The 22,956-nt window shown below is 43.4% G+C and overlaps 1 pseudogene; it reads right to left on the minus strand.

Annotated features, from left to right (window-relative positions):
* Positions 1–6,008: 6,008 nt before the first annotated feature.
* On the minus strand, positions 6,009–21,963 carry LOC122899111 (annotated as a pseudogene).
* Positions 21,964–22,956: the final 993 nt, after the last annotated feature.

A 22,956-nucleotide genomic window follows, 5' to 3' on the forward strand; every position in this document is an offset into this window, starting at 1 on the left:
AACATTTATTCTAATGAAGGGAAATAATGCAAAAATTAGACAGGTAAATATATATAGGGTTGGATGATGAGTACTAAAGGGGAAAATGAAGCAGGTAAGGGGACAGGGAGTATTGGAGTGATTGGATTGGAGTAACATCTGAATAAAGACCTAAGGAAAAGGAATTTTCATTTCTGAACATGATCGAGTAAGTTGTCCTGGACTTTCTTTCCTGCATAAATAACTAGAAGACTGAGCAAATATTATGAAATAATTGTTCAGACATTGGACAATACTATATATGTGTAATCAGGGTCTCAGAAAATGTAGTGGCAGGAAAGTATTTGAAGAAATAATAGCCAAGTTTATTTTTAAAAAATTTTTATTTATTTATTTATTTTTAAAGATTTTATTTATTTATTTGACAGAGATCACAGAGAAGGAGGCAGAGACAGAGGAGGAAGCAGGCTCCCTGCTAAGCAGAGAGCCCAATGCGGGGCTCAATCCCAGGACCCTGGGATCATGACCTCAGCTGAAGGCAGAGGCTTTATTCCACTGAGCCACCCAGATGCCCCAGCAGCCAAGTTTTTTAAAACATGAAAGCTATTAACAATAGACCCAAGAAACTCAACAAACTCTAGCAGGATAACCATACCAAGGTACCTCATAGCAAATTTACTAAAAACCTAGTTAAAGAGAAAATGTTTGAAGCAGGTGGTAAAGAAGCTATATTTACAAGGGAATAGAGTTAAGAATTGTCATTGATTCCTCACTTGGAACAACGCAAGCTAAAAGACCAGGGGTAAACCATCTCTTTTAAAAGTAGAAAGGTGCGCGGGGGTGGGGAGGCAAGATGTCAATTTAGCATTTTACATTGGTGAAAATACTCTTCAAAAATGAAAAAAGTATGGGACACCTAGGTGGTGCAGTGGGTTAAGTGCCTGGCTTTGGCTCAGGTCATGATCCCAGGGGTCCTGGGATCAAGTTCTCCATTGGGTTTCTTGCTCAGCAGCGAGACTGATTCTCCCTCTGCGTGTGGCTCCCCCTGCCTGTGCTCACTCTCTGTTTCTCTCTCTGACAAATACATAAAATCTTAAAAAAAAAAAAAAAAAAGAAGGCAAGTAAAGACATTTTCAGACAAACAATAGCTGAGAGAATTTATAGTTTTTCACTATAAAAAAGGCTAAAGGAAATTATTTGAGTGGAAGTAAATTAATACCAGTTGAAAATTTGGACCTATACAAAGGAGTGAGGAGCACCAGGAGTGTTAAATATAGAATTTTTTCTTAGTTAAAAATTTTTTAACTAACTTTAATGAAAAAAACAACAACTATGTATTGTGTTTATCACACATAGAAGTAAAATATATGACAATAAAGGATAAGAAGAATACAGAGGCATATTATTATGTTTCAATATGTATGGAGCAGTATCATACTGTTTGAAGATGACTGTGATAAGTTACAGATGAATATTGTAAGGCGTAGGGAAACCACTAAAATTAAGAGATGCGTGACTAATAGGCTAATGATGGAAATAAGATAAAATAATAATGAACAAGAACTCTACCCAAAGGAAGGCGGGAAAAGGGAACAAAGGATATCAAAATTTGAGGGTTGTGGCTAATACTATATTGAAGAAAATTCATAATTTAAATTCTTATGTTAGAAAAGAAGAAAGGTTAAAAATTAATTATATAAAAGTTTACCTTGATACGCTAGGAGAAGAAGGGCAAATTAAATTTAAAATAAACAGAAGGAAAGAAATAATAAAGATAAGAGTGGGAATCATTTAATAGAAAACAAACAATTGAAAAAATTAGGCTAAAGGCTGGTTCTTTGAAAATACCAATAAAATGAGATATATCTGTAGTTAGACTGATCAAGAGAAAAAAGAGAATATCACTACATATCTTTTAGATGTGAAAAGAATAATAAGGTAATAACAAGGTGATATTTTGAAAGAATTCATGCCAATAAGTTTGAAAATTTAGATGAAATGGACAAATTTCTTGAAAGGTAAAAGCTACACAGCTTACAAAAAAGGGGGGGATGTCCTGAATAGTCCTCTACCATAAAATAGATTAAATTTATAATTAAAATCTCTCTTTCCTCTCTCCCCAAAAAATAATAAAGGAGAGGAAAATCTGAGCCTAAATAGCTTCACTGGTGAATTTTATTAAACATTAAAGGAAGAAATAATTTTAATCCACACAAATTCATTCAAAAAATAAGGTAGGAAGGGAACTTCCTCCAACTTATCTTTGGAGATCAGTATTATCCTGATATTAAAAAAAAGACAAAGACATTACAAAGTAAGAAAATCACTCACTTTTTCTATGAAAATAGATGCAAAAATCTTTAAGAAGTATTAGCAAATTGTAGCCAGCTACATATGAAAGGATATATCATGACCAAGTAGGGATTCATCTTAGAAATTAAAGTTGGTTTAATGTTAGAAAATTAGTGTAATTCACCATATTATAGAGTGAGGGGAGAAAAACAATACCGTTATCACAATACATGCAAAAAAAAAAAAACCCCATTAGCAACATTCACTATCTATTCTTAGGAAAAACTCTAAGACAAAATTAGGAGTATAAGAGAAGTTCCTTAATGTGATAAGGGACAAGTATGAAAAACCTACAGCTAGTACAGTTAATGATGAAAGATGAAATACTTATACTATTAGATTAGGGGCAAATCAAGGATGCCTGCTCTCACTGCTTCTACTCAACATTATACTAAGGTCCTAGTCAGTGCTATATGAAAAAAAAAGGCACATAGTTAGATATAAAAAAAGTAAAACTTTAAAAATTACAGGTGATATGATCATATCCTATAAATAAGAAATCATAGGGGATCTACAAAAGAACTATTAGAAATAACATATTAATTTAGCCAAGTCACAAGATAATAGGCCACAATTTTTTTTTTTTTGCACATAAAGGGTTTATTTTAAATGTTTTAAGGATAGGATAGAGTTACATCATAATTATAAAAATTACTTACAGAATTAACAGATTTATATTGTTTATACTTCTAAATGCAGAGAACAGGGAACTGTCTACACATCGTATAAAATAAAATTAAAAATGAATTCAAGCCTGAAAGATGAGGTCATTTACCTAATTGTAAGATGCGAACACGAGGACCTCTGAACTATGCACATCCGCTCACACCGCACTAATGGTGGAAATACAAAGAGCGCAGCATTTCCAAGGAACCACAGACATTTCGACTATAATTATTTTGTTATAATAATTGTTCCTGTTTTGTCTTTGGAGAACTTTCTTTTTTCTTTTTTTTTTTCCTTTTTTAAGACAATCCGCTTGCACATGTTTTTAGGCACTACAATTTGTGACAATCCGAACAGTCTTCTAATGGGTCCACAGGGTTCAGAGATTCGAGCCCAATGCACTGCGGGGTTTGGCACGTAAAACAAGAATAGGAACGAACTCTGGCTGAGAGGTGACTGGGCGCTTCGAGAATGCACAGTCCCTTCAAATGCTGCACGACAGACAGAGCTGGGAAATCACCTTCTGCTGGCACTGGCTTGCCAGTGCATTCTCATCCTATGACCACTACAACGGCACAGGAAGCAAATATACAGAAAACAGAAAACAAAATCAAAACAAAGATAGAAAACAAAAAACCTAAATATCTTCCACATGCAAGTTCAGTTAGTTACATTGAACATTCTACTTAGAATAGAGCATGCAAAAAAGGATGGTCTGCGTTTAAGGTTCTCCTCGGAAACTTCACGTGGCAGCCAGACGTCACACGCACACGACACAGGAACACGATAGCAGGTCAGTGAGGAAGGCCGGGACATTTTATACAGGTTCATGGCTTGTACAATCACAAGTCCCATGATAATTTTGGAAACTCATGTCGAGCTCCTACAACAAGGAACCAACATTCTGATACCAGGAAAAGGCAAGCAATGCATGCAGATCTGAAATGTGAGCCTAGAACAAAGCCTGAAGTACCGGGTGAGGGAGTGGAATCAGTCACCGCGCAAGTGTGGGTTAAGCCACCAAAAGAAAAGAGAATGGGGGTGGGGCAGGAAAACAACAAAAAACCCCTTCCCCTTCCTTCCGCCCTAAAGGCAGCAAATGGAAATGATGAAAATAATGGTGATCATCATGTGTCACGTTCATCGGGAGAGTGGCAGACCATGTAGTATCGAAGGTGCTAAAGGTACTCGCAGGAAAACCATGATGTAAGTCGTCAAGTGACGCTGGGAAGGTTGCCACTGACCCAGCCCTCAGGATACTCCAAAGAACACTAGTTTTCGGTCCAAAGCCACTGTACCATGTTTGCACAGTGCACACACCGGACGCCCAACTCTCGGGGCACACGTGTTTGCCTGTGCTCGGGGAGCAGACTCAGCCTGGAGACTGGCACGCAGGGACTCCTGACCAGAGCCTCTGGGAAAGAGGTGATGGACAGTCGTGCGGCACGACCCCGAAGCCAGAGAAGTGTGAGGCCAGGCAGGCACCGCAGGGAGAGGCGCAGAGGCAGACAAGCTCCCCTCCGCAGCCCGAGGGGAGGCACTGCATTCTAGAGCGCAGGGGCCGCCGTCCAACAGCATGACAACACACAGCCTTCCGAAGGCCAAGCAGGCACCACGCGGACCGTGCACAGTAAGGCCACCACCAACAGGACCTCCAGTACTGAGAACAGCCGCAACAGAGGCCGCACGGACTGCTGGTAGTCGGCCGGCAACACGTGCATGCAGCCTTCTGCCCGACCCTCAGGTAAGCTCTCCAACCGCCACAAGACACTGCATTCCGTGCGGCCTCTCTCCTGGCTTTCAAACTGGCAGGGCTCATCTGAAACAACGGGACAGATGATGACCATGTCGCTGCCACCCACCCACTTCTGTGATTCTACTTCGGTCAAACCACCTTGCAGGAGCAAGCCGCGAAAGGGCTGTGAGGCTGAGGGCCACAGTCACACCCATAGGCTAGCGCCATGACAGGAGAGTCCCCGTCCGCAGAACACCGGGAGCCAAGCGCGCTCAGCACCACAGAAAGTGTCAGGGGACCCAGGCCGTGACATGTCTACATACTCTCTGTGGGGAGAAGCTGGGGGAAGCCTTCTGACCACCACCACGTATCAGTAAGAACAATAATAAAAATAAAAGTGTCCCAGAGAACGTGTCAGAAGGCCACAACACCACTCTCCAACTTGTATGTCTCGGATCAAAGCACTAGGTTCCGCCAGGAACTTACCACACGCACACAAACCACTGGCGCGCTGTGGCCTCTCCAATCACGTACTAGAATCCAGACTGCTGATCGTACAGACTAACAGACCAGGTTGTGCCGTCCAAAGCACCCCGGCATCACACCGTGTGGACCAAGTACCTGGGCTTTGCTTTAAAACAAAAAAAGTATTTATGATAAAAAATGTAAACAAAATTTTACAAAGCTTAGAAATTAAAGGCAGCTTTTTACCCAGCTTTCTGTTTTGTTAAATTCTAATGTGGGTCCAGCAACTGTTCACAAAGGATTCCTATTCGGACTCATGGTTTAAAGCCTCCAGACTGAAAAGGTGTCTGAACTTCTAACTTCCAAAACACGCTGAACGTCTCTGTGTCTCCTGTGCCCACATTTACTTTTAAGTAAACAGCAGTAATATACGAAATCAGACTGACTTAGGACAAGCACTCCTGTTAAACTGGAGAATATTACTGAACCCCTGCCCCCATCCACAAGGAAAGGACTGCCAAGGAAGCGTGTGTGTGTGTGTGTGTGTGTGTGTGTGGCGCGTATGGACACACACGGATGCGGACAGGGAGAGAGAGGTCCATACACGTCTCGACGAAGAAGGCAGTACCGACAGCGCCAGACCATGCTTGCAGCGTGGCAGCAGGTGGGAAGAACTACGGTGCTGGGGGTCTGGGGCGGTCCAGTCCAGTTTACACGACGGCGGTGCTATCTGAACTTCACTAAACTTGCCTGTAACTCCCCTCCAGACACACAGACTTCTCGTAAGAGGAAGGAGTTCTTACACAAAATGCTCTGTGTTCACATCAATCTGTACTATTCAGAACAAACCGGTTCTGCTGGCAGAGATTGTGGGTTCGCAGGGACATTTAAGCTTTCATTAAACTGGAAAGCAGTCAAGTCTTTATGTCTACAAATTATACATTTAATAGTTCCACAAATTTGGCCAAGTCCATGATGACATCTAGGATGTTTTCACCAAATCGTAGACGTAAATATGGAAATCCTCATGGAACTGATGAAGTAGACCGACGGTTTGGCCTCCACCTGATGAATGACCATGCCAGTCCTCTTGGAGCCGTCCTCTTTGTCATACTCCACCTGTTTGCCTACCAGGCTGTCCACAACTTCTCCCGGCTCCCTTTCTGCTGGAGGAGAATCGTTAGAATCAGGCATAATGCGAAGGTCGCCTTCTTTATAATCGTCTGAAAGCTGGTACATGTACAAGAGGGGGTCCTTCTCGTAGGTGATGTAGAACCTCGTGTTCATGATGGGGGCGCGTGCCAGGACCATCCCCCTCCACTCGTCCTTGGAGCCGTCCTCCGTCTCAAACATGTGCTCCACCGCCTTGCCGATCATCGTGTCGGCCAGGTGCGCGTCGCTGATCCGGGAGGTCGTTGTGGGATGTCCTTTTCTTCACCATACTTGCAGACACACCAGCACGGCCTGCATCCGCTCTGGACAGCTGGCCAGGGGTCTTCCCGAATGGGGTCTTCATTCATCTGTATTTAAGTGAGCAGCACAGCTGCTGGACTAGGGTGAAAATTGAATACTCTCCGATTTCAAACTTTGCACAGAATCTCAATGTTCCTATTAATCCATCATCCAAGTGCCTCTTTTACAAGTTCAGCAGAAACATGTGGACTCATAAGGACTCTGCCGGCCAACCAGGCCGCCGTCCGCAGCCTGCGGGCCCCGCCGTCCCACGCCACACTCCCGCCCCTGCCCGACCGAGCCAGACGGCGCCACCCCACCCCCGCTCCGCTCCGCGCCACAGTTGTATTTTTAAAAAGGATTTTATTTATTTCAGAGAGAGAGGGAGAGAAAGAGTGAGTGAGCAAGAGAACACAAGCAGGGGGAGCTGCAGAGGGAGAGGGACAAGCAGACTTTCCACTGGGCAGGGACCCCAATGTGGGGCTTGATCCCAGGACCCTGATATCATGACCTGAGCCAAAGGCAGAGGCCCCACTGCCTAAGCCACCCAGGTGACCCCATAATTGTATTTTTATATACTAGGAATGAACAATTAGAAAATAAAACTAAAAAAATCAATAATATTTACAATAACAAAAACATGGAATATTTATATATCAGTTTAACGAATTATGTGTAAAATCTGTACACTGAAATTACAGATTATTGCTGAAACCAAATAAGACCTAAATAAAGGAAGACATATACCATGTTCAGTGATTGGAAGACAATATAATTACTATGTCAATTATTCTCAAATTGATTATAGACTCAGAGTAAACTTCAGCAAAATGCCAGCAGGGGTGGAGAAATTGATGAGTTGATTCTAAAATATATGTAGAAATGCAAAGAACCTAGAATAGCCAAAAACTTTTTGAAGAACAACGTTAGAAGATTTACACTATTGTAGAAGGGAACGGTTATGGAAATCTGGGGGAAGCGAGAGAATAAGCCATATGAAAATCCAGGGATAAAGTATTTCAAGGAGAGAGATGAGAACATGCAAAAGCCCCAAGGTGGATGCATGTTTGGCACATTTGAGGAACAGCAAAAGATGCTGCTATGGCTGCAGCAGAATTATCCATGCAAAAGTAGCAGGAGATGAGGTCAGACAGCTAACAGGAGGCCAGATAACTTAGGGCTGTGTAGGCTATTGCAAAGATTATAGGTTTTACTTTAAGTGAATTAGGGAGCCATTAGATGATTTTGATAAAAGAAACTATATGTTCCCACTTAATGTTTTAACTAGATCACTCTGGTTGGTATGATCAGAATAGAATGGAAGGAAATAGGGGAAGTAACAGGGAATCCGTTTAGAGGCTGCTACGATAATAGAGAGGTGATGGTGATTCAGGTCAAGGGGTGGTGGTGAGAAATTTTTGGTTTATGGACACTTTTGCAGGTAGAGCTGACTAAATTTGTTGATGGATTGGATATGGGAAATGGATGAAAAAAAGGGAGAAGTTAAGGCCTGAGCAATTAGAAGACACAGTTGCTAATTACTGCCATGAGGAAGATGGTGGTAGGAGTCATTTTCTGAGAATGATGTGAAGTGTTTTTGTAGAGGTGTTGTAAATTTGAGATGTCTGTTGGTCACCCAAGTGGAGCTGTCAAGTAGTTAGTTGGAGATACAAATCTGAAGTCCAGGGTAGAGGTCTGGGCTAGATATATTTAAAGTCAAGGGACTGGATGAGATGACTAATGGAATGAGTGGAAATAGAAGGAGAAAGCTTCCAAGGATGAGTCCTGGGGATCTTCCAACATGTAGGGCTTGGAGGATAGAGGGGGAGAAATAGGAGGAAAAGCTTTGCCATTAATCAGATTCAAGATGTAGAAAGATTGTTCTGGTAGCACCAAGGGGATGAAACAGAGGAACCTGGAGGCAGGAAGACCGGGGGGAGGCAAGAGCAATCAGGAGGTCATTATATCAGAATAGGTAAGGTTTCTTGGTTTTCAATTTTCCAGTCCATGGGCTCCTCCAGCCTGAAGTGTTAAAGTCTCCAGGGATTTGTCTGCCAAAGATTTCAGGTTGCACCGTGACCAGAAACATTGGTGAGGTCTCTGTCCATGGTACTGACTTGTTAGTTTTCTACCTCCCCTTCTTCTTAAAGGCACACTGGCATTCCCATCACAGCTCTTGAGGACTAGCACAGAATCAACATTACCAGAATCATCCCACATATGGTCAGAGGCTCGGAGGTCTTAGGTTTTGATAAAAGATGGTTTGGGATTGTGTGCCTGGCTTTACCTCTGCTCAGATTCCTCAGGTCATAGTGGCTTTTGTGGGGTCCATTATCAAAGGAACGAGGCCGTTATAAAGCGAAGGTCAAGCAAAGCTTTATTCATGCCAAGCATCAAGAATCGACTGACCTGTCAGGACTACCTTTAAAGAGAGTGACCCCTCCCAGTCTCACAGACTAACTTTTATAGAGCAAAGGCCATGTGGTTAAGCCTGGCCACACACAGGTCGCCAATGAGATTGTAACACATACAGAAAGTTGCATAGTCATGTTAGACCACACACTGGTGGCCAATTGAATTACAATTTACCCTATAGACGCTGTTTGAACTAGCCTATCACCCTGGTCAGAATTGGCGTCCAAGTTTGGTGCCCAAAAGTCGGGGTTTACATTCTTTGGTGGTTAGGGAGATAGCATGTGTGCTTTCTACTGATTGGATGTCTCCACCTGGCCTGACTCGTCCTTGTATTCTGGGCTCTGTTATTAGGAGCTGGCCGACCATATTTTACTGGTCCTCTGTGGGGCAGGGTCAATATAAGTTTACTGCATAAACAACAAAATGGCTATTTAACCAAGATGGAGTCGCTCTGGCTAAGTAGGCCCTTACACTTTGATGAAATCTTGCTGGTCAGATTGAGAAAAACTTCATACCTAGGGAATGGAGGGTCCTGACCCAGTCACTTTCCTTGACCCCACTCCACCCCTGTGGTTGAGGTTGTTGGAGGTGACTTAAACCTTCATAGTTCCTTAGTCTTGTTTCTTACAGTGGCCTGTTCCCACTCTGCTCAGCAGGTATTTTTACCAACCAGTAGACACAAATTTTCTGGCCTCTTGTCTTTGTAGGTTAATTTTTCCTAAAAAGTCCTTTTATCCCTCCTTCACCTGGGTAAATCTTAGGTGCTCTTCAGTGCTTACCTTAGGTATACCCAAATCTGGAAAGCCTCCCAGGTTGCTTCCTCCTCCTCTTCTTTTTAAGATTTATTTATTTATTTATTTATTTGTGAGAGAGAAAGAGTGAGCACAAGTGGGGGGAAGGTAGAGGGAGAGTGAGAGAATCTCAAGCAGACTTCCCACTAAGCACAGACCCCCAACTCTGGGCTCAGTCTCACAATCCTGAGATCATGACCTGAACCGAAATTGAGTCGGTTGCTTACCTGACTGAACCAACCAGGTGCCCCCGCTTTTCTTTTTTCTTAATTGACATCAGTTACACAAAACTGACTTATCTATAATCTTTTTTTTTGACTTATCTATAATCTTGACTCATAACACTGCTATCATTCATCCTTGCACAACCCCCCCTTTCCTCCCTCCCTCTTTCCTTCTTTTCTTTCTTTCTCCTTCTCATCTTTCTTTTTCTTTACATGTATGCACACATGCACACATACATGTACAGTATTTTAAAATAATTTTAGTTCTTTGGAAATTTATAAAAAGAGTATCATGCTGTATGCAATCGACTGAGACTTGCTTTTTACTTTCAATACAAATGTTACCAAGATTCACCCAAATTTTAATATGGACAATAGTTCATTCAATTTTGCTGCTACATATATTCTTTTGTGCAAATACTATATCACAATTTATTTATTTATTTTCCATTTCCTGTCAATGGACATTGGATTTGTTTCAATTATTTTGCTATTACAAACAGTACTGCTAAAAATATTATTATGCCTGTCTCTTGGTGCATGTCTCCTTGTACACGCTCACATTTCCACACACATGTCTTGAAGAGAAATTTCTGGGTTGTAGAGTATATGACAATTGAGTTTTTAAAGATAATACTATATTGTTTTTCAAAACGTTTGTACCAATTGACCCTCTCACCCAACTATATAGTCAATGTACAGTAGAATGGTTGACCCACATTCTAACATTTGTTACTGTTAGACTTCTTTATCTTTGTAAACTGAGTGGGAATAATTGGGATATCGTTGTAGTCTTTCTTTTCATTTACTCGATTACTAATGAAAATGAACATATGTTTATTGAAGATTTGGTTTCCTTTTCTGTGAAATGTGCAATCATGACTTTTATTATTTTTGTTATTATTTATTGTTTTTCCTTCTCTGAATGATTTGAGGCATTTACACGTTCTTGATATAAATCCTTAGTTGGTTATCTGTTATAATTGTTTTCCCCCAGTTAGTAAATTATTGCGTTCCTTTCTTTAAAATGTCTTTTAATGACTAGAAGTAATTATTTTAGTATAATTTAGTTTATTATTCTTTTTTCTTTTATGATTATCTCTTTTTGTAAATTGCTTAAGAAATTATTCCCTAGATAAAAGTTATAAAAATTTTAACCTACATTTTGTATTATATGCTTTAAAGTTTAATATTTTCCATTTTGGTTCTTAGTCCATTTTGAGTGGACTTTTTGTGTGTATGGGGGAAAATAGGGATCTAATTCCATATTTTTCATTTTTGTCATATTATATTATTGGTATGTTTTGAGATATCTATTATAATATATATTGACCAATATGTACCATCATACTGTCTTAATTGCCTTTGTTACATAATATGTTCTGATAATTGGTAGGTCATATCCTTCCTCCCTATTCTTCTTCAGAAATAACTAGGATATTCTTGGCCCTTTTCCCTTCCATATTAATTTACAATCAGCCTGTTAAGTTTAATTTTTAAAGAGCTCTGTGGCATTTTTGATTGGGGTTCCATTGAATTTAAAATTAACCATATTGAAGAATTTCTATTTAGAAGCATGGGTAGATACTGTTTCCATTTACCTAATTATTTTAAAATAGCTCTCATAAGGTTTTTTTCCCTCAACTTTTTATTCTAGAACAATGTCAGGGCTATATAGAATATCGACAAGAGTAGTAAATCAGCAGCTGCATAACCTTGGAACATTTGCCTTAGCTCTCTATATTTATATAAGTATTAATATGTTCTCTTACTCTGAACCATTTGAAAGTACCTTATATTCAGTTTATGAACTGTTACTCCCAAGTATTTCTGCTTAAGACTCTCAAGTGTAAGGACATTCTTCTGTATGAGTACAACATAATTATCACAGGTAACTTAACACTAATACATTATTATTCTTTAACATACAGTCCACCTTAAAAATTCTCTGATTGTTCTCTTAATGTCTTTTGTAGTTGTTTTTTTAAATGACAGTTTTCAGCCTGTCATTGACTTATGTGAATTTTTTCTTTCATGATATTTGAAAGTATAGCCTAGTTGTCTTACAAAAATGTCCTTCAGTTTAGATTAAAACAATTGTGCTGACGTACACTTTTACCAATTGTTGTTTGATTGTTTCCTCATGTTTAGACTCAAGTTAACTATTTTTGGCAGAAATACTGTATCACTGAGTTTCACATCTCCGAGGGCACACAATGCCGTTTGTCTAATTATTGGTAACACTAGATTTAATCACTCAGTGCCGGAAGTATCTCTCAATAATGTATTGTGATTTTTTTGTATATAGATCCTATAGAACTTCTAGTTACAATTATGCTTAAGTCTTTAATAATTTTGTTGCTCTTTCTTAAATACTGTTTTTATGGCAATTGTTTGTTGCTGGTGTATAGAAATGCAATGATCTTTGAGTATTGACATTACATCTGGTTGCCTTGTCATTATTTTCCTAATAATCCTAATAATTTCCAGATTTTTCTGTTTTGTTTCATTTTATGAAGATATTTTATTACCTGTACATAATGACAGCTTTATTTCTCCCTTTTCAATTGTTTATGCCTAAATGTCTTTTTTACTTATCAGGGTTATAGTTTCTTTTGCCTTTGTGCTCTCAGCCCTGTGCTTCCCTCACTCTTTGGCACTGGGAGAATTGTATTGTTATTGCCTGATCAAGTATCTGTCTCCTTTACTAGCCTCAGAATTCTTTAAGCACGTAGATTGATTTGTCTCTGAATCCGTGGTTCTCACACAAGTCTTGTCCTAGAGTGAATGTTTGAGAATAATAACCATCTATTGAACACTGTGCTATGTATTTTACATAAACAATTCTACTTACTTACTTAATTAATTATTTTAAAAGATTTTATTCTTTTGAGAGAGAGAAAGAGAGAGAGAGCATGAGCACGCAAGTGGAGGGGGAGTAGAGGGAGAGAGAGAAGCAGGCTCCCCTCTGAGCAGGGACGCCAACAGAGGGCACCATGGGGTTTGACTCAGGGCTTGATCCCAGGACCCTGAGATCATGACCTGAGCAGAAGATAGATGCTTAACAGACTGAGCCATCCAGATGCCCCATAAACAATTTTATTTAATACTCCCAATAACCCTACAAGATGGGTAAGATTATTATCTACATTTTTAAATGAGGAAACTGAGACTTGGAAAGCAAAGGCCACATAGCCAGAAAGAGGTGAGCTTAGATATGAGCTCAGATCTAACTCCTGATACTTTTCTCTTAATCGCTATTTTTTTACAGCTTCTGCCATGAATTAATGAGCAAATGAGTAGGAAGAAGGATGGGGTGCCTCCTTCCATGCCCAGGACTTAGGAAGATCTCTTGGGGTCCCTCTTTCTTTGGAAAGGTTTGAGCACCAAGGCTACTTAGATTGTAGATCGTCTTGGGAAGAAGTCCTAGTGGTCTCTCCACCAACATAGTGAAATCTACCTTGCATTCTGGGGTCCCTCCAGATGTCCTTGGGAGCAGAAATGTGCCAGGGGTTTAGGATCTAGCAGGGACATTATAGGGGCTGCTATCCTGGGAAAACCCTTACCAATTCAGGCCATTCAAGAGATGGGCTAAGGCTTTTCCACTGGCCCAAAGGATGGCCAGATAGCTCTGATTCCTCATGGATAATGGGTCACCATCTATCCTGGCTGTCCACAACTTTGGCAGCAGATGGCCTGTAAGCCTTCAGCCTAGGAATTTCCTGGAGGGAGTCCCTTAAGGGCCCATTCTTGGCTTTTAGCCTTTGTGCTGGAAAGTCCAGTTGAATCTGCCTCTTGCCATGAAGCTTTTGTAGGACTGGGAATAGTTAGACCTAGGATTCAGGGACTTATATTAGTGAACATGGTCTAGATCCTAAGGGTAATCAGGGGTGAGAGGAATTATTTTCCTATCTTCAGTAGCATCTGTGCTATATTGCTATGAAAAACATCTGTCTTATCCAGGAGTCCTGAAATATTATTGGGGGAGATAATTGTCTCAAATCTAAGCTACAAACTTCTTGCAATTACCCATGAGCGTTATGGTTAGCATTGAGTTCTTTGGAAGCCAAGGCATAAAGGGAACCACAGTAGATATCAGCATTTCATTTCACAAACTCCACACGTCTCATCACATGTTAATAAGTGTGCCTTTAATAAACAGATCCTTAGTCAAATAAACCCCCCAAATATTGCATATACTACAGCCCACATCCTGTTTAAAAATTCTTGATGGCATTAAACATTGAAGGTTCTGAGATTTCTTGCAGCAAAACTGAACCCCTTTTATTCGGAGTTTCTCAAATGTAATTGATTACAGAGTCCCCTTTTCATGGAAAATTTATTAGTATCTTATAAGGAATCAGCATTTTGTATTGTTCACTTAGAAAAATACTCATTTATACAGTTTTCCTCGCCAGGCAAAAAAAATTTTTCTTGATGCTAAATTCTAAGGTAGAGCCTACTTAAAAAAAAAAAAAAAAGAATGTGGGCACCTGTGTGCCTCAATTGGTTAGCATCTGATCTGACTCTTGGTTTCAGCTCAGGTCATGATCTCAGGGTCATGAGATCAAGCCCCGCACTGGGCTTCATGCTGGAGATCTCTGCCTGAGATCTCTGCCCGAGAGTCTTTACCTCTCCTTTTCCTCTCCCTGTCCTCCCCCTTCTCACACGCACACTCTCTCTCAAATAAATAAATAAATACATATATACATACATAAAATTTAAAAATAATAATAATAATAAGGTAAGACCAAGCATATCTCTGTTTTCCTGCCAAGTTGTCTTTGTCTGTTTGTTTGAAGCTTTGTCCCTGTGATTCTTTGTCAATTTCCATGCCCTCAAAAATGTCTATAGGTTTGGGGTCTGGGATACATTTCCTGGGTGGAAATCCACCTCTTGGTGATCTAACAAGATCACTGAGGTGGAGTCAAAACAAAGCTTTGGATATGAGGATATCTTCCTTGGGAATTGGTCCAGCAATTCCAGTGAGGGGGTAAGGTCTTGAGAACCTTACCCAAATAGGAGCTGGGTTTATACTCAGAGGCAGTTGTGGCTTTTTCCAGGTGACTCTGGTGACCCCTTTCCATAGTTCCCTCTTCACTGCTTTGGGGGAGAGGGGCTTGAGGAGCCAGAAGAAGGATTATGCCAAGAGATGCAGCGATTAAAAACCTTCAGGTCATCCTGGATTTGGCTTTAAGCTCTGCACTTTCAAGGCTGCCCTAACAACGAATCTTTCCCTGACTTGTCCAGACACTCAAAGCCTCCAGCCTACCCCCCTCAATACCTGCCTGAAGGCTGGCTGTCTCTCCCAGCACACTGACACTCCTCCCAGAGCTTCCTATATCTTCCTGGGACACCCAGCACCCAGCATGGTGGGCAAGGGGCATCAGAAAGTGTTGACCATTAATGTTTGTGGGGTAGCTCGTGTTTCCTAAAACTTCCACGGATATCTTGTTTGTGATTTACAGAAAATCTGTGAAACGTGGCAGGGAATATCACTTCATTTTATAGCCAAGGAAACGGACTCAAGAGAGGTAAAGAGATGCATCTAGCTTCCCAGTCCTGGGAAGTGGCTGGCCGTCGATGCATCGCACCGTATCTGCTACCTCTGGAGGGACCCACACTCAGGCTAGTGTCCCCCGACTGGGGATGCTCCTTGCAGGGGATTCCTACTCGGGGATGGGAGACAGGAAGTTCTGTATTGTCTTAGCATCCTGCCATTTTCTCTGCAGTGGAGTCTGCCCCTTTTGGCCGGCAGAGGGAAGCACAGAAATACTGAATTTTCTAAAACGCAGGCCTGGTCTGTGTTCACACTCCCTTTATGGAATCAGAATCTCTGCTGAGTTCTAGGCAAATAGTAAGGACTGCTACTTATGGAATACCTACTATGTGCCATAATATTAGTAATATAATATTACTTCTAATCCTAATAACAACTATGTGTAGAAGGGATGACTGGTTCCATTTTCCAGATGGGGAAACTGGCTCAGAGATTTAGTCACTTGTTTGAGGCCATGGAATTGGTAAGTGGCATATTTGGGATGTGAATCAGGTCTGCTGTCTCTAAAGGATTGGTGCATCTCCATTTGCAGGCTCAGGACAAATATCTGTTGAGGGAACTTGCTGAATGAAGTCAAGGAAGGATCCTCCCCGCTTCCCGCCATCCTACTGTTCCAAGTCAACACCACACAGGGCTGAGTGCATATCCCCGCTCAAGGAAGAAGTCATCCTGCTCCCTGACTCCCCTTCTGGGTTCTGTCACTGCCTAGTGTCTCCCATGATGCCTTCCTCTCTCTTTTCTTTCTGAAGCTGGCCCCAATCCTTCTAAAATGGACAAACCTTCAACTTTTTATCTGTGCCGGAAAAGCTGGGTTCTTTCCTACCGTGCATTTCCTTCCCGTGAGTCTCCTTTACTACCCACACAGAACACGTCACTTCTGGTCACCAAATGTGTGGAGGTTTCTCTCCACCCCAAGCAATTCTCTGGACACCAGTGGGGCACCCTACAATATCAGTCAATTCTAACACGATCTGCCTGGAAATAGCCCGCAGGTTAAGGGCTCAGTCTTACAAGTACCCCTTGTCTCCAGACACCAGTCACAATTCCAGCTTGTCATCTGTGCTCCTGACCAATTGGCTATATGTAGATTGACAGTTCTAGTGATCCCCTCCTTGAGTTTGATTAGTTTGCTGGAGTGGCTCCCAAACTCAGGAAAACAGCTGAATTATGTTTATAGGTTTATTATAAAAGAATATGATAAAGGATACAGACAAACGTCTAGGTGAGGAGGTCCATAGGGCGAGGTCTGAGAGGGTTCTGAGCTTAAGAGTTTTTGTCTTCCTGCTGTGGTTGTGTTCACCCAACTCTGAACCCTGCACTAGTGGGGGTTTAGAGAAGAGTCATCTCCTAGACATCATGGATCATTAACTCCATTTGTAGCCCTTCACGCTTCTCAAGAGAATAGGAGGCAGGGCTGATAATTCCAAGCTTCTAGTTAGGCTTTGTTTTTCTGGTGATTAACTCCCATCCAGGAGCCACCCAGGATCCACCCGCAGTCATCTTGTTAGAGCAAAAAACACTCCTAACACCCAGGAAATTATAAGGGTTCCAGGAGCCCTGTGTCAGAAACTGGGGTCAAAGAGCAAATATTAGAACAAAAGATGTTCCTATCACTTAGATTTTACAGAAGTGTTAAGGAGCTCTGTGCCAAGAACCAAGGGCAGAATCATATATATATTTCTTATTATAAATCACAATATCTTCTTTCTATCCAAAGATGGGATTGGAACCAGGTGCTTAGGGCTAGAATCTGGGGCACTGGACAAGGCTGGATCTTGACTCCTGGCATCTGGCCTCTGCCATTGTCAGTTGTTCTGGTCTTGCTGCAGTTAGTCCTGCTTTCAGGTGCCCCTCAATAGCCCTGTCCACCATCTCTTGTCAGTCCTCTCCACTGATCTCCCACCCTCCAGACCTTTCCATCTCCTCACATGGATCCTCACACCATAGCCAGGGTGGGCCTCGCTGGCAATGCCTCAATTCCCTTTAATCCTTCCAGCGCTCCCCATGACCTTTAGGGTAAAGCTCCAATTCCTCCATCTTCTACAAAGCTGGGCATGATGTGGGCCTGAGTTGCCCTTCTATGCTCTTCTTTCAGTCTGCCCCAGTCTCAACCTAGTGCCCCAGCTTTATCCAACAACTGGACAGGTGTCCCCCACCTCTGTGGTCTTGGCCATCCGCATTACTTCTTCTGCTAGGGCATGCTTTTTATTTCTCCAGACTCTGTTCTAGTGACCACTCCCTGGAAAGGCTTCCATGACCTCTCCTTTCACCCCAGCTAGAACAGATTCCTCCTCCCCTTCTGTGGTTCCAGCACCAAAAATACTTGACTGCTTAATTTGTTCTGTGTCTTTCTCTCCCCACTCATCCCAGGAACCATGTTTGCGATAGCTTTGTCCCCAGCCTTCCTTCAGCCCTGCATCTGGCACACAGTAGTACCTTGGCGGGTGTCTGTTATATGAACTTGACCTCAGATGTTTTCGCTGCTCAGGCCCATGGCTTTAGGTTCCCACTGCTCCAATCTCCTCTGAGGTTTTGGGAAAACTGTACCAAGTGATATAAAGAAAGAGCTAACTCCAATGTCCCTGCTGGTAAGGCTCCCCATTCCTTCAGGCACCCCTACCATGATTAGGGCACACCCCCTACCATACCCTGCCATGGCTAGAGAGAGAACCTAGCTTTGAGTTCTGCCTTGGTGTAAGCTTTGAGGCACATTCCCTTCTCCCTTCTCTCCAGCTACTTCCCCTCTAGAAGTTTGCCCACAGTCTTTATAAAGTCTCTGTGCAGCTCCTGGCCTCCACATTACTCATTTCCTGTCGTTGTTTATCAAGAGAGAAAGCAAGGGAGAAGATGAGGCTGGAGACTGGAGAGGGCGAAGGTGGAGAGGTGGAGTAATATGTGTATGTTCTAGGGCTTCCGTCTTCTGGGTGAAGGGGCATGCACTGATGAAGCGAAAGTAATTCCTCCTCTTCCGCACTTGCTGCAGGGAAGGAGATGAGCAATTTACTGTGGGAGCCTCAGCATCTCCCCAAGGGGGGGGGTCCTCAGAGGCAACAGAAGCAGGCAAGTCCTAGGTTTTTATTTTTTTCTTCTTCTTTTTCTTTTTTTGTTTTCTTTTGGCAGAACCTGATTCACATTTTCTGCCCTTGTCCTGTCCTCTCCCACTCACAGACATGTTTGCAATACATACGGTCTGATTGTTTTATGATTAGACACTAATCGTGTTGTGGAGGGAATAATTTTTCCATCTAGCCCTGCTGATTTTAGCTGCTTGGTTTAATTAGGGAGTTTGGATCACTGGAGGAACCACTCCGGGTGTGTCCCAAAGAGACCCAGTCAGCCCCAAAGTCGATTCCAGATGCTCATTCCCATGTCCGAGAATGTTGTACCCTCGCTGGTAGCAATGCTCCTTCGAACATCATACATTTTACATATTTATCAGATTTTAAGCAAGCCAGTGCCCACCATGGAAACTGAAACCCTGAGCCGTTCCAGGTGCCCTGGGTTACTCATTCACCCACGCAGTCCAACTTTCAGGGGAGGGGGCAGGGAATGTGCTGTCTGCTGAGGGTGTCAGTCAGGCAAACTGGTGTCTCTGAGCTGGGTTCCTCAAAGTCCTCTAGCCCCTCAGGTCATCCTGTTCTTTGCTACTCAAATAGAATCCGCTGAGACCCATTTCCACCATGGTGGGGAAACTAGCTTGACCTTCACAATCACTATTTCAGGGATTCTTAGAGACTTGTGTTTCTCTTGGTGACCTTTTGGTCTCTGTGGTGGTTTTCAGCATGGCGGCCAATCCTTTGGTTCTCTTCTTATTAAGAGTTTGAGTCTAAAACCATAAGTGACTCTTAATCTCACGAAACAAATTGTGGGTTGCTGGGGGGAGGGGGGTTGGGAGAAGGGGGGTAGGGTTATGGACATTGGGGAGGGTATGTGCTTTTGGGTAACTTGGAAGGGGAGATGAACCATGAGAGACTATGGACTCTGAAAAACAATCTGAGGGGTTTGAAGTGGCAGGGGGGTGGGAGGTTGGGGTACCAGGTGGTGGGTATTATAGAGGGCACAGCTTGCATGGAGCACCGGGTGTGGTGAAAAAATAATGAATACTGGTTTTCTGAAAATAAATAAATTGGAAAAAAAAAAAAAGAGTTTGAGTCTAAGGCCCTCCCCTCAAAAGATGGGATGACCTCAGTGATCTGCTTTAAAAGAACAGAATGAGGCAGAAGTGATGCTGCCCCATCCTGGAGTCCAGATCATAGAGCTTCTGACAAGCCCTCTCTTCAGCCACTAGCTTTCGGAATTCAGCTGCCATGTTCTGAGGGAGCCCAGGCCACACAGATAGGCCACGTGTATGTTCTGGCCAATAGCCTCAGCTGATATCCCAGGGGATGTGTGAGTGGCATGCAAGGGAGGGAGCCTTTGAGAAGACCCCAGCCCCAACCCCCCAGGCTGGCCTCACCCACTCTATATCCGTGCAGTGCATGGTTCCACACACACCGTTGTCCCTCCCCCTTCATCCTCACAAATCATCATTAATGCAAGGCTACTGTCTGCAGGGGGTCGGAGAGGGGAGCTGTGGAAAAGACCAGAACAAACAGGAACTTAACTGAGAGTTAGACTGACCCCAGGGCAAGTGCGCAGGCACCTAGCACCAAAGGGTATTTCTGCTGGTCCTGTCCACCTTTGGGCCAAAGCTCTGTCCTGTCATCTTGGCCTCTCTTTCTCCCCCCACCCTCAGCCCTCCTGTCCCTCTTTAGCTGCAGCAATTCTTGTTTTCATATGCAGAGCCACCCAATGGCTAGATTCTTAGTCCCTACATGCCACAGTAGGGCTGCAAGACATGAAATGTTATTTCTCAGCATTTAAACTCCTCTTCTTCTTCCGACGTCCTCCTTCCAGGCAGCAGAGGCGTGTTGAGCTGCTTCAGTGTGTGTCGAGTTCTAGGAATCACCACAGTAATGGGGCGTTTGGGGTTTAGGGTGCCTGATCGTGGGGGCACACCCTGAGCTGTGCGAGCTTCTGTCTCACCTTCTTGTCAGCTCTAGAGGGTGGCTGCCAGGTCTCCCCTCATTTCCTACTGCAAGCTTCTCTAGGTCCACCCCTCTTCCAGTCGTCCCTGCACCCCACCTGGGTGCACAGAATACACTCAGTTTGCTCCCAGGCAGTGGGGCTAAGAGCCATGAACCCAGAAGCCCCATGCTATCCCCTTCTATGCCACCTTTCCAAAGCCATGCTCAGCGCTGCTGCTTTCCTGGGTTTGTCCCAGGTGGGGCGGGTGTCCTTTATTTACTCTCCTGATTTCCCACATCGACAACACAAGGAACTTTCTTGAGGACTTATCAGAGTCTCATCTCTTCTTCACCCAGCGTTTTCTCCCCCCACCCCACCGCTGCCCACCTTCGTTTCTGATCTTACCTGCAAGGCAGGGGCTGCGGTTGATCACATATTTCTCCAGATCTACTATTTACGTTATAGACCTGATGCTCCAAAATCTTCCAGGCCTTAGGCTTTGGAAGTTCAAAACCTGGGTTTTTGCAATTCAATTCTCAGCGTTTGAATCCCCAAATCAAGAACTTAGCTCTGATTATAAAGATCCCAGGCCTCACTGGCTGGGTGAGGACTGGAAAGGGAGGGGAGAGTGGCCCACAGAGACAACAGAGCACTGGGAAGGAAACTTCGCACAGAGCAACTGAAACCCTGTCCATTCAGCTCACATCTAACATATGGCTGGGACATTTCATCAAAAGTGATCTCTTCAGGTCCTTTCTCCAACCAGAACATTTTCCCCCTAAGAACAGCTCTACAGTTTTCCTTAGCCAGTTGGCCCAGATTGCAGATGACTTTTAAAGATAACACTTTTCCTCTTCCTGTTATATAATTATAAAACTGTGTAAATAGAGCTATGGTGGAGTCAGCACTGGGGGCCTTGCGGCAGACAGCAAGGAGAGTCAGTTTGCAAGGGTATGCTATGGAAGGCTTCCTGGAGGAAGTGACATTTGCACTGGTGAGAGCATTCCAGGCAGAGGCAACAGCATGAGCAGAGCTGCAGAGTTTGTCCTAGGCGTGAGGCGGAGGATGTAAGGAGGGGACACCAAGGTGGCCTGCAGGAATCTGCTTGTGCCAGTCCTGGGGGAGAGAGGATTTGGCTTCCATTCAGAGAGTGAGAGGTGTGATCTCATGGGTAGCTTCTAGACTGAGCAGTGATGTGACTGAAACAGTTTTCTCTTGCTCATTCCACTCTCCCTACCTCAAGTGCCCAACGCCATTCTCTTCCTTGCATGGGAAGGATTTCTGGCCTCCCTCAACCCTGTATGGGATCTCCTCCATGCTGACTCCACACCTCCACTCAGCCACCCTGAACTTGTGATGTTATTCTCACTTTTCTACTGCCTTTATTCTTGCTGGGCCTGCCACCTGAAATGCCCTTCCCACACGCCTTGGTGTCTGGCTATCTCTTAAACAGCCTTCAGGTCTTGGCCCTGTAGCTACTTCTCTAAATCATAGCTGGGCTCCTTCCTTCAGATGTTTCTGATCTCTCACTGCTCTACTGTCCCCAAGGGGGCTCCAGCCTAACCTTTGGCCTGTGGGCTCAGCTCCCAGCTCAGATTTCCGGGACAGGGTGGTTGCATGGCTTCCTGGAATGGTTTCCCTTAGTAGAAGGAACAGGTAGGTGTGGTGGGCAGACTTCCCAGTTCCCGAGTCTGTTTCTGAGCTAGTATACAATAGGATTTCTGGGCAAATAATTAGCTACAAGTGAGGGTGTGGCCACAGGGAAAGGAACCAAATCTTACTTTGGGTTCTGTGGGCCTAGCACTGGCCTCAGGGTCAGAAGATCTGTGTCCTGACCCAGCACCAGTGGTGACTTGCCAAGTGACCAAGGTGAGTCCTTCTCCCTCTCCTGAGCCTCAGTTTCCTTATCAGTCTGAAAGGGTCACACTGGGTGATCTGTTTCTGGAGTTTTCTCAAGAAATATTCCTGAGCACTGGGCTTGGTCTTCTGTCCCCATTCCTGCCCTCATGGAGCCCACAGGTCATGAGATCAGAGTCATGGCAAAGTGGAAGGGATGGACTTTGTGGTCAGAGTGACCTGGGTGAGCACTGGCTGAGTCATTGTGGGCAATGTCTCCATCTTTCTCTCTCTCTCTTTTTAAAATGTTATTATATAATGTATTGTTTTTTCAGGGGTACAGGTTTGTGATTCATCAGTCTTACACAATTCACAATGCTCACCATAGCACATACCTTCCACAATGTCCATAATGAGCCACCCCATCCCTGTGACCCCCTTCCCAACCAGCAACCCTCAGTTTGTTTCCTGAGA

The sequence above is a fragment of the Neovison vison genome, chromosome 2, assembly GCF_020171115.1.
Source record: "Neovison vison isolate M4711 chromosome 2, ASM_NN_V1, whole genome shotgun sequence".
Taxonomy (NCBI): domain Eukaryota; kingdom Metazoa; phylum Chordata; class Mammalia; order Carnivora; family Mustelidae; genus Neogale; species Neogale vison.